General features: G+C 41.8%; 1 long non-coding RNA gene across 1 annotated transcript in view; it reads right to left on the bottom strand.

Annotated features, from left to right (window-relative positions):
- The window catches only part of LOC116688142 (uncharacterized), a 16,232-nt gene extending 7,852 nt beyond the window's left edge, over positions 1-8,380 (bottom strand). Inside the window, exons 1-2 of the long non-coding RNA XR_004331718.1 lie at positions 8,286-8,380; positions 4,407-4,412 (exon numbers count right to left, since the gene is read on the bottom strand). This is a non-coding gene — a long non-coding RNA (uncharacterized LOC116688142). The remainder of the gene's footprint in view (positions 1-4,406; positions 4,413-8,285) is intronic.
- Positions 8,381-13,084: the final 4,704 nt, after the last annotated feature.

Below are 13,084 nucleotides of genomic sequence, written 5' to 3'. Positions count from 1 at the left end.
TAAACCCAAACAGGCCCTGAGCAGTGCTCCCCCCTGTCAATTCTTTCTTCCCTCCCTCTGGCCCGATTAAGAACACATGAAAATGGGGCACACTAAAGGTGAAAGAGAGGGGAGGGTAGCGCCTGTGAAGTACACATATGTGAAGAAGTGTCAGCAACTATATGTACATGCCTTCCTTAAAGGCTCTAAAGTAGAACTTTGTAAACCTAAAAAAAAAAATCTGTGTTTCTTCTCTCTTATAGCTGTCATGGAATGTATTTGCTAAAAGACTAATGCACTTACACAGTACACCTGTACATCATCAGTTTTGTCTGCAACCCTGCCATACACGGTGTTCCTGTATGCTGACTTTCAGTAAGCAATGGGTGGGCTGAGAACTCTGCAATGGCAGGTAGTGACTTGTATTTTGAACCATCAGGGCTGTGGACGAGGTCCAACACTGGCCCGCACTTTTAAGAGCTGCTGCTGCTGCTGCAGCTGTTGTCAAGGTCAACTCTCTTCTTAAACCCTTTCTCTCTCAAACTTTCTCTCTGATCTCCAACTGACCCTCAAACCGCCTCTCACTGTCTGTCTCTCTCTCCCTCTCTCTCTCTCTCTCTCTTCTCTCTCTCTCACTCCCCTGCTGTGGTTTCAGCCCATGTCATCACATCAGAGTCGACAGCTCTAATCACTGTGCAGAGCGGATGGGCTGTAAAACATGGCAGGGACTGACAGCAGGGCTCAACACACACACCTTTCATCTTCCTTTACCAGCACACAAACTCTCACATATACACATATAACAAACACACACATGCTTATATACACACAGTACAGTCATTTGCGCAAATGGGTGCACGCACAAACACACACAGTACACATATTCAAGGAGACCTCATGTTTCAGGAGTCCCTCTCGGGTGTGCTGTAGTCATGGTTTCCCGCCTATGTTCTTCTGTAACCCCAAACACGGCGTTGCTTGAGGAGGAGGTAGGAAGGGGAGGAGGAAAAAGGAGGATCTGTCAATCAATGTCTGATCCACCTAATCCTCAGGTAAGACAGGAGCTTTACAACGAAAGACTGTCGCAGGCCAGACAGAAAAAAAACACACAAACACACACAGGAACATCTGACCCCAGACAGCGACTCACATCTTTACCATCTGAATTCATTTTATGTGTCACGGGCAAAGATAGGTATAGGTGTCCACTGTTTGGACCTATTTAAGGTCTTATTAAAAATTAAATCTGAGGCCCATTGCAGGCAAACAATATGGAACATGCTTAACTGCAGTAACCACCTTAAGCAAAATTTAAAATTGTGTACAAAAATGCACACACTAATAAAGACTAACAAGGATATCTATATTGGCCTTTTGTTTGCAAGGCCAATGTTTTGTTTACAGATGCAAGTGGCAGTAGCTCAGTTCATAGGGACTTGGTTAAATAAAAATATCTCTTCTTCTTTTTCTTCTTGTTAGTGTATTGCATGCAAATATATTTGAGTGAAAAAAAAGCAGAGTCTGTTTTTAGGTTCACAGCTTATTTGTGGGGCTTCAATTTGCGCTGTAAAATATTTCAAAGCTAAATTCAAAAAAATACATGTCAATGTTTATCTTTAGAGACAAGGTTTTACAGGAGGGCAATCAAAAATGTTTTGGTACTTATGAGTTGTGCCATTCAAAGCAAGCAAATTTTGGAATTATATAGGTATTCAAATTTCTTTTTTTAAGCTTAGTGGAAGAGAAAGGACCAGTGCCTCTCAAGGTTAGTCTGATTGTAGTTGAAGTGGATTGGTGTCCTTGCACTGTCCAGTCCTTGTATTCTTTCTAGTGTTTGTGACGCTGTATTTGTGTGCATGCGGGTGCGTGATGGTTTGGTTGGTTGTGTGTGTGTGTGTGTGTGTGTGTGTGTGTGTGTGTGTGTGTGTGTGTGTGTGTGTGTGTGTGTGTGGTGTGTGTGATGTGTGGTGTGTGCGTGCGTGTGTGCTTGCGTGCATGTGCCCATGCATGTGCTTGCATGCAGGTACACATACTGCTATTAACTTGTCACAAGCACAAATATTAACAACCAAGAACTTATGCGAAACATTATTTAAAAATATTTTCCACAAATATAAAAGATAAAGAATTGAACTTGTTAAAAAAACACAATTTAAATTGTCAATTGTAAACTGGTCCTTGAGCATTGAGTACAGAAAAACATTGTTACATTTCCTCCAAAATATAGCCATGAGGAAAGATTTAAGATCTTTAAACCACCTGAGCACCAGAACAAATTTCACCAGCCTTTAGTCACTGAAAATACATCACAACCTTTATGAGACAAAGGTTGCAAAGGCTGGAAAACATGTGAGGCATGCCACAGTTAGTACATCCACCTTCAAAGTAGAGTGTGTGTGTGTGTGTGTGTGTGTTTTTCATTTAAAAAAATAAAATAAATAAAAAAAAAAAAATCTCCATCCACAGGAGCGTTTTAACACTGTTTTAGGAATAATCTCCTTCCACTGATAACGCTGGAGACAGGAATGTTGCAAATCGCTCGAATAATAGCTTGCCTTCTTCGCAATCCAGAATTTACATGCACAGCTGCTAACATCGACAGCAGGGTCAGAAATGCGGCTAAGGCTGTTCCAGAATCGGGTTTTGCTAGATACATAGATAGATCTTTATTAATCCCAAAGTGGGAAATTACTGTACTGAATGGAAAAGCAATTTTGAATTTTTTTTATTTAAAGTGTTTTCTGTAGAGTACACACAACATTCTATCAGGCGTGTTCATGAGTGAGCAATGGCTTTTGGGCAATGCTTGGTGAAAGCCATTTGCTCTGTGCTTCCTGTGCTGACTGTTAAGTATGAAAAAAACAAAAAGAGAATTAAGCCTTAATATTTCAGTGACTTGTATAATCACCTACCTTTCTCTGACTTTTCACCTGAATGGTCACATCTGGCTGGCTGGTTTATAAAGTGTTGGACCATAGGAGACATTGACAGTGTATCAAACTTCTCCATATTGAGTTATTGTCCTACCTAAAAGATGTTAAAACAGCCTATTATAGCCTATACATACCCTTCAATGTTGACAGGGGGCACTTGAAGGAGGAGCAAGGCTACATTCCTAACTGTTAAAATGACATTACTTCACCAAGACTATCCATTATCCAATTCAAATCTATTGATTAAGAAAGACAATGGCCAAAATGAATTTTATACATCTGGTAAAAAAAAGCCTTTTAATAATCCTCCAGTGAGTCAGAACCACAAAATATATAATACAATGTACATAGGGGACAGTTAAAGTGATGCACGTATCATTTTCAATGTTGCCCTAAGGGTTTAGTGGGTGAGAGGGAGTAAAAGGGTGGAGCTGTGTGTGTGTGTGTGCGTTGTGTGTGCGTTGTGTGTGTGTTGTGTGTGTGTGTGTGTGTGTGTGTGTGTGTGTGTGTGTGTGTGTGTGGTGTGTATGTGTGTGTGTGTGTGTGTGTGTGTGTGTGTGTGTCAGGAAACAGGATGGCTTCAGAAGATTTATCACTGCTTGATCAGGTTGCAGTGAGTTACTGCTGTTACCCCCCCACCCCCATCCTCCTCTGCCCAGGGGCCAGGGTGGTTTATCAGCCTCTATATGACACATGCACGCACGCACACATCCTTCTTACTTACACTTACACACACACACACACACACACACACACACACACACACACACACGTACACGTACACGCATGTACACACACATAGCAGAGCAGTATATCAGCTTGTCTGTGACAGGCTCTGTGTGTGTCTCTCCCATCATCTGGCCATTAGACAGTAATGGCTGGGAGAGGAGAGTAGGGTTTCCCTGTGGGCTCAATACAACAGCATTTATTACACACAACAGAAGCACCATCCTGGCCCTGCCACTCACTGGAAAGACCGAGGAGGAGGAGGATAGAGAGAGGAAGAAAACTATAGGCAGCGATAAGGGAGGGGGGGGAGTGGAAGATGGGTAGTGTGTCAGGAGTTCAGGGAAACTTTGGGTACTCTCTTGTTTAGTGTGTTTCTACAGCTGGGTGCTGCTTGTGCAGTTGAAGAGAGATTGTAACTTTTGACAGAAGGAATAGGAATGCAACACCACAGGTTCTGTGGTATCACCCATACATTTAACATGAATTTGCAGACGATACAGCTTTTTTGTGGGCAGTGTGTTTAGATGAATAATTTTGGGCGTCAGTGATCGGAGCTCGGACAAGCCGAGGTCTGCCGAGATCAGCCAGATGACGCGAAACAACAGATCTCAGCGTAGCTCCATGGCGGGTTTACTCGTCATCAAGCGGTTCTTGGCAGACATCGCCTGCTCTGCTCAGCTGGGAGCTCCATGCGCTGCGGCCAGAGAGGGAAGCCAAACTCAGTTCATCTACACACACTGTCCACACTGCCCACACAGCCATGACATAGAGCTGGATTTAAATCAGCAGTATACAGTATCTCTTCACAATAGATTAGATAGGTATTGCTGTGTAACTGACTTTACTTTGCAGGTGTGCTGACTTTTTGACTCTTCCCTTGCGCTCCTCTAGCATTATCCCACAGCTAAACATTTCAGTGGTTTAACTGCATAATTAGATCAAGAACCCTGACTGGGAGGGATGGGGATGTTTTGAAGCAACATACTTTTTCAGAAATACTTATTTGTTTTCTTTCACAGAATGAGATGAAGAGATCATAACTGTGCGTTAACACAGAGTTGGAGTCAGGATGTGGTTAGCCTAGTTTAACCTACAAATTGGAGGCAGGGGACACAACTAGCCTGGCTCTGTTTAAAACATTACAAATACACTTACCAATTCTTATAAAGCTATTTTATGTACTTATCCTGGTCCCTCTTCCCAATATATTATTTAGTCAGCTTTTAAGGTGTTGGTAGGTGCATTTTTAAAGCTAGGCTAACAACATCCTGTCTCCAGCACCGTACTTAACGCAGAGATGATATTGATGTTCTCATCTCTTTCCAAAGAAAGCAAATAAGCTTATTTTCCAAAATGTTGACCTATTTTATTAAAGCCACTTGAAGACAATTCTGTGAAATTAAAGAAAATTTAATTTAAATTTTTTTTAAAATGTTGGATAGTTCAGCCAGGGAAATGAGGGTAAAAACTGAACGTTTACACATAAGACAAATACCATAAAGACAAAAGTATATGAAATAATAGAACATAGTAAATTTGATAACAGATAATACATTTCTTCCTTGCTCCTGATACCGCTCAGGTTCCCCTGAGCAAGCCTCCTCTGTAACCCCCAAAGCAGGATTAAGAGGCGTGAAAAAAAAGGGTTTCACATGCGGGACACAGGGATGTACATCATGTTAGCGTTGCACAAAACATGTACGAATGGGCTGTAATTCCCTAGTTTAAGTCCCTTATTTCCATTTTGTCATGTCTGAGCGCCTGTCATGCTTTTGAACAAACATTGACATAATTAAAATGCAAATGCAGCTTGGTGGTGGAGGAGACAGAGAGATCTCTAAGCTGATATGCACACAGATACAGAAGCACAAAAAAAGAAACACATGCACAAACACACAAAAACCCTTACAGACAACACACACAAGGAGAAACTCTGCGTCTGATACAGCAAACGTTGATAAAGGTTTAGAACAAATTCGCTGTTTGAGCAGAAAACTATTGAGGGCCGCGTAATTGGGTTTTTGTGCACTGTTGTGTATTTCTGTATGTGTGTGTATGTACACACACACACACACACACACACACACACACACACCACACACACACACACTCTCTCACATGGCTCCGTGGGCTTCAGGCTCCCCAGCCCCTGGCCTTTATTAAGAGCAGTTGTTTGATGAGAAAAGGAGCTGGCCTTCACTCCAGGGCCCAGCAGAAGCCTGGGGAGTGGGTAAGTGGGTTAACCCAGAGGCCCAGACAAAGCCAGAGGAATGGATAAGTGGGTCACCCGCCCTCAACTGAACACTCAAAGGATCCACTCTGACTCCTCTCTCTTTTATTATTAGAGCTGGTCTAATGTGTGAAGGGACCTCAGGAAGGAACACAGCACTCAACTCGGCATGAGCTAGCCAGTTTGTGTGTATGGGGTGTATGGGTATGTGCATGCATGTGTGTATGTGTTCTTGTAACTAAAGCAAAAAAATCCAGTGGTCCTTGAAGACACTGAGAAATTAGAAGTACCAAGTTCAAGGCAGCTACGGAGAAACGTAGTGCAATAGTAGGAACGCGGGAAAAAGTGAATGTACATGTAAATGGACTGTATTTATATAGCGCTTTTCTAGTCTTAACAACAACAACTCAAAGGGCTTTTACATGATACAGGAATCATTCACACACATTTATACACTGTGGCCGAGGATGCCGTACAAGGTGCTACCCGCTCATCAGACAAACACGCACATTTACACTCCAATGCACAGCATCGGGGGAAACTCAGAGTTCACTGTCTTGCCCAAGGACACTTTGACATAGGACTGCAGGGCCAGGGATTGAACTGCAACTTTTGCACAAAGTTTCAGAGATAAAGGCTTCTAAACCAAAAACTGCAAAACCGGACATATGATCCAAAATTGACATTAGCATGTAACATTAGCATATAATGTAAACCCTGCAGTAGCTGAATGCCTGGAGCAGATGCCCATATATAGAAACCAAGTTGGTATGACTGTTTCATAACAGTAAAATCTACGATTATGGCTCACAGGGATTACTTTTAAATATGTTTACCTCATTATTTGACGCGTCAAAAGTGGCATCTCACGTGAATGATCCTTACACCTTAGCCACAATAGGGCCATGCATGTTAAGAAAATGTGGTCCAGTAAGCCCATTCGGATGCGGCCATTCATATGATGCTTTGTTGCATGGCTTGCCCTTCTCACTCTCTCCCAACGTTTCCTTCTGTATCTCAAATGTCAACTTCTAAAAAGGCAAAAGATGCCAAAGTTTGATGACTTTTAATTTTTTTAATTTATAATGTCAAGAATGTGGGACTGGAAAAATTGTGGAATTATCAAACTGAATCTGTACACTGTAACACTGCATACTTTCTTCTAGGGCCAGGACGATATGCTTTTCCATTCTTTCACAATACATGGTAGTTGATGCTGGTGTCACCAGTGCAAGTATTGTGCAATGTAGAACACATCAAGGAAGTCAAGCTTAATTACAACAGTGCAAAGACTTCACCACAACATGGTGTAGCACTGTGCACAATACACACAGACACACACACACACACACACACACACACACACACAAGCACAAGCACAAGCACACACTTCAGCGGGGAGATCAGCAGGAGGATCAAGTGTGAACTCTCGTGTCATGGAAAGGGCTTTGATGAAGAAGAACACAAACAGAGAAACCACACCAACGTAAAACACACACGCACACAGACCAATTCACTAATTTCCCCCTAACTGTTATTATGTTCTCACCACAATCTCAATAAGATTTACTTTTGTTCATCTGGTTACTCATCTGGTAGCATCTAGTTTCCTGTCATTTGTTAGGCGTTGCACAATCAATGAATGACTTTTACTCCACTAATTTTGACTGACATCCAACATGCATACATACACGCACACACACACACACACACACACACATACAACGCGCACACACACACACACACACACACACACACACACATAGACAGACAGACAGAGTTCCCACATAAACAAACAGAGTAGGTCTTTGTATTCCGCTGCACATCACCACAACACAGATCAACAGTCCCTGAGGTAACAGCCAAAATAAAGATCTCATTACTTTACTCTCTCTCTCTCTTGCTCTCTCTCCATGGCTTGTCAGCTCCCAGACCCTGACGTCTCCTTTCATGTTGGCCAGACCTCTGAGAGGAGCTGAGAGATGCTGAGAGGCGCGGAGATCCTCCCAGGGCTTTGAGCAGCGTTTGATTCCTGCTAGATAATAGCTGGTTCACTGTCAGCCCCAGGATGATCAGTTAAATCCTTAATCACTGCCTGTCCACTTGCATGACAGTTATTTTAGGGCTCTTTTCTGGACCTTCTCTTTTCTCTTTTCTATCTCCCTGCCTCCCTCCCGTGAAAAGTAATCCCAAAACAGAAGCAACAGAAAACAGCATGCTGTTATTTAGGGATGGAGGGATATAGGAGTAGGGCTGGTTGTCAAATTCAATATTTTTTAGATACCGACGAAATTTTGAAAGTATCAAGTATCGAAAAATTCAATACCTAAAGAGTCAATCTCATCAGTGTCAGTGAGTCAATAAAATCTAATAATGCTGCTGATTGGCTGTCTGATGTCAAACAGCATAGAGACACGCAGGGAAAACTCTACGTTACAAACAGAGACCAGGGTCACGTAGAAGGAGCCGAAAAATAAATAAAAAGATTTGTGCCGTAAAGTTGTAATTTCTTTTTCCATCCATCCATCTTCATCCACTTATCCGGGGTCAGGACAAGGGGACAGCAGCTCCAGCAGGGGACACCAAACTTCTTTTTGTTTATTTAATTAGTATCAAAAAAAAAATCGATGTCTCCCCTTGTCAAACTCTGCCTATGTATGTATGTGTTGTTTTTTGTTCAAGATGGCGCCTCAGATGGCCGCTTCTGGATTACGCTCCATTGTGCTTTTTGTGTTTTTGTTTATTTTCTGTTTAGAGTATGTATATATAAGTGTGTATATATTGTTTGGTTGTTTTTTATGTGTAAGCACATTGTGAGCAACAATGCTCCAAAGAAAAATTCCTTGTATGTGTCCTCATACCTGGCAAATAAAGCTGATTCTGATTCTGATTCTGATATGTTGGGTGACTATAGCGCCTTGTTTCTGCATGAAGAGGATAAAGGAAGAACAGAGACAGGTGAAGGCAGAGAGTGGTTGGCACCAAAAGGGGAAAAGGAATAGTGCAGAGACCAAACTGAGAGGAACTTGTCTTTGACCTGTCAGTATGAAGACAAAAAGGAGGAGGACACGCTCTCCTTCTTCTCCACTCTCCTGTATCTGTCTGTTTTTAAAGGACATTCAAAGCCAGGCAGAGATACAGTGAAAGCATTGTCTGTCAGCCTGTCCTGTAACGGTGTCATGGGCTGAACGGGGAGATGAGAGTTCGCTGTTCATGTCCAATCCATGGCCTTGATCAAGGCTGCTCCACAGCCAGGTGCTGCCACTACTGACAGCCTCACCTTCAATCCCAACCCGCCTCTGTCTGGAGGACGGAGGGCATTTCATTTTGACAAAGATAGAAGTTTGGGAGTCGGGGTAGGGTTGGTGAGGGATACTTTAAGCTCAGTTTGACTACAGAGGAATCACAGAAAGTTTTGGACAGCATGGGCATTGACGTTGTTGAGTGGGTGCTAAATTATCAGATTGATGAAGTTCATATAACCTGAAAGGCAGAGCTTCACTGTTACAGTTTTTCAAGCTGCACTTGAAAAAGTTCAGAGGTATGGGATCAAATCATAAGCCACTTATGTAGTACATCATTTTATTTAACAGTCACTACAGATTTATGTAGAGAATTGGCTTGTTGAGATCTTTTAGTTTTGAGATTTCTGAAAAGATTTTAGCATGTTAAGCAAATTGTTTTTTTGTTTTTGTTTAAAGATCATTTTTTTGGGCATTTTAGGCCTTTATTTTTATAGAAAAGCTGAAGACATGAAAGGGGAAGAAAGGGGGAAGGACATGCAGCAAAAAGCCTGGGTCGGAATTGAAACTGTTGCCGCTGCGGCAAGGACAGAGACTCTGATAGGGCGCATAATCAACCAGGAGAGCTACCCAGGTGCCTTTTTTTTAAAGAAGTTGAAACGTGTAAGACAAAGTGACTCATGTCAAATTGACACCAATGGTATGAATTTGATTTGACCCTGACGTGGAGTTATACATTTAGATTCATTCTTGAGTTTATTCTTGTAGTTGTGGCCATCATCATTTCTATCAGTTATTATAATATTGTACTCACATAATGAATTGCTGAGATCTCTGAACGGGGTAGCATTGCTTAAAATAATTTAGATGGGACAAGGATGCGGCCATTCATATGATGCTTTGTTGCATGGCTTGCCCTTCTCACTCTCTCCCAACGTTTCCTTCTTTATCTCAAATGTCAACTTCTAACAAAGGCAAAAGATGCCAAAGTTTGATGACTTTTAATTTTTTTAATTTATAATGTCAAGAATGTGGGACTGGAAAAATTGTGGAATTATCAAACTGAATCTGTACACTGTAACACTGCATACTTTCTTCTAGGGCCAGGACGATATGCTTTTCCATTCTTTCACAATACATGGTAGTTGATGCTGGTGTCACCAGTGCAAGTATTGTGCAATGTAGAACACATCAAGGAAGTCAAGCTTAATTACAACAGTGCAAAGATTTCACCACAACATGGTGTAGCACTGTGCACAATACACACAGACACACACACACACAGGTAGCATTGCTTTAAATAATTTAGATGGGACAAGGAACACAACATCATTTGCTTCCTCCCTCTCTTTTTTCATGCACACCACTGTCTGTGTGTACAGAATGATGGTATTGTCGCTATGCCGTAAAAGGCAGACCATACTCCATTGCCTCATTTCCACAAGTCTCGCCCTTTGACCAACACCCCCCCCTCCCCCCCAATTCTGACTAGGGGCACTTTGCTGTAAGTCACAGGGAGCCTTTCAGCCAATAGAATCAGAGCGCAGCTTGAGGTCAGAGGGTCACACACACACCATGTATGGAATTCCATACAGCCAGAGAGGTCAGAGGTCAATCTCAATCACAGTCAACACAGAGCAAAGAATTGGGAGGCTCCTACAGCCACAACACAGAGACAGGCAGAAGGAGACACAGAGGAGAACAAATGAAACAGGAAGAGAATGTTTTAAAGTATTATATAAATATATTTGTCCAGCCATTCATACTCATAAATCACTAAGGTATCACATAGTGGCCCTCATTTATGAAACGTGCGTATGACCTAAAACAGGCGTAGGACAGGTGTATGCCGATTCCAATGCAAAGCTTGGCATTTATCAATTTGAATGTAAGCGTAGGCTGCGAAAAAAATCTCACGTCTGGTCTGGCCTTGTGTACGCAGGTTTTCGAGTCAGTGTGGACCTACGATGCAGCAGGTAACAGGAGAAGGAGAAGTCATCAGTTGATCACTTATTGACAATGGCAGATCTGGCTCTTTAAGAAGACCTCTATGAGCCGAGCAACAGAGCACACGTAGCCTACACACACGAGCCAAGGTGGGGGGGGGGACCTATTTTACACGTGAGAAAAAGTCTGCAACATTGTTTTAACCTGTGGGGTTCTGCACAACGTTATGCAGGAAAACAGGGTGCCATAAATGTCTTAATGGAGCCAGATGACCCGATGCCAGAAACCAGTGTCCAGCACAACCCCAACTGGGGGCTGTACGAAGGAGACAGGACATTATTCCTTGCTTTTAAAAGGTATAGTGTTATGTCTGGCAATGATATTCAATACAGGAAACATGACGATGCACAACATTTTTCTTTATGTTGTTTGTCTTGGTGTTGTTAATAGCCACAAGTGAAAGATTTATTTCTGCCATTGACTTACATATTTGGGCTTGTTTTTCCAGCCTCTCTGCTGTCAGGAGACAGGGTCAGGGCGGTGGTCCAGCACGGGGGGGCGGAGGACACGCTATTTCCCTCACAGCTGTTGCCTGGCTCTGACTGACGAAAAAAACACGAGTAAAATTAAAAGAAAACACTGCATAAACTCCACTACCGTGTGTTTATTTAGAGTAGATACACATACATTTAGGCCTAAGAGACTGCAATATAAGCTTATATATTACTGTTCGGAGTATACACATGTCAAGGATGTAGAAATTAAATAAACTTCAGCTGGAGTTTGATTTAATACGGCGACACTGTTGACCGCATCAGTGATCTCTTTCTATTCTGCATTCTTCCTACAGCCTAATACCAGTTTTTAGGCTGCCAAATAGGACACACGTTACTGCAAATTAAACTGAGATGTCAGGGTTTCAATCTTCACCTCTGAAAAGTGCCGCTTCTTAGCCAGATTACGTCTGTAAATAGTAGGGGCTCAAAACCGAGAATATATTGTTTCCAGTTGTTGCATTTATCAATCTACGACAATTCTTACGCTCTGATTGGCGTGATAGGAATCTTTCATGAAACGTGAAGCTTTTCGTAAAAGGATTTCTGCGCTCATATCTGCGCTGGTTTTGGACACTTTCTTCCGCCGGGGATGATGGAAGAGCGCTGCTTTCTTCTCAGTTTGTGGACCTAATTCCCATGAACTTGTTTCGCATTCAAGTCAAGAAATCAGTTTATATTTCGAAGACATTGCTCTCAGCAGGCACGTTCGTTTAACACAGGCAGTTGTCTGCCTACAACACTAGCTCAGTTCGATAGGAATATTTTTTAGCTCCGTCTCAAGTAGTATACCTGACTCTCATTCTATGTATAAAGCAATGACAATAAAGGAATTTCATCTTTTTGTCTAGTGCGTTTATCTCATTGGACAGCTTCCATTACTTAAGCACAGGTTGCCCGAGCATAACAGTGATGCAAGCTCATTGGTACCTGCTGATAGAAGAGGAAAAGGACATCTTTGAAAAACATGTTGAGAGTTGAGTGACATAAAGTTTTAATGTTTCTTTATTAGTCAGACATTTGAGTTGTGTGATTGTTGTTTTTCACTATGATTTAAATGTCTCAAAACTTCACCTTGTTTCGACACTGGCAACCCCTCCCCCCCAGTATCCACCAATTGCTATGTTATGTAATGTTAATACATTACTTATAAATGCTAGATAGTTCAAATAAAATGTTACCAATATTTTTAGCATTAATTGTGTTGTGTAAAGTTTATCGATTTTTTCAATAATTTTATCTCGTCTCTGTTTATCCTACTTTATCATCTTAATTCAGTTCTTGTTTCGTGGACTGTAGAAACTGAATTGAATAAAGCTATCTGTACCTGTACCTGTTTTTCCAACACAAAAAATTATCCAATATTGTTTGCAGTATTCATCCGTATTACTATTTCTAAATCAAAATCTAAACAGGTGTGTTTTACAAAGCATTGTTTATGATGATTGTATTAAGGGCTACAGTAGGTGT

This window comes from Etheostoma spectabile, chromosome 4, assembly GCF_008692095.1.
Source record: "Etheostoma spectabile isolate EspeVRDwgs_2016 chromosome 4, UIUC_Espe_1.0, whole genome shotgun sequence".
Classification (NCBI taxonomy): Eukaryota; Metazoa; Chordata; class Actinopteri; order Perciformes; family Percidae; genus Etheostoma; species Etheostoma spectabile.
Note: the sequence above shows the minus strand (reverse complement) of the source record. Positions and strands in the feature narration are given on the sequence as shown.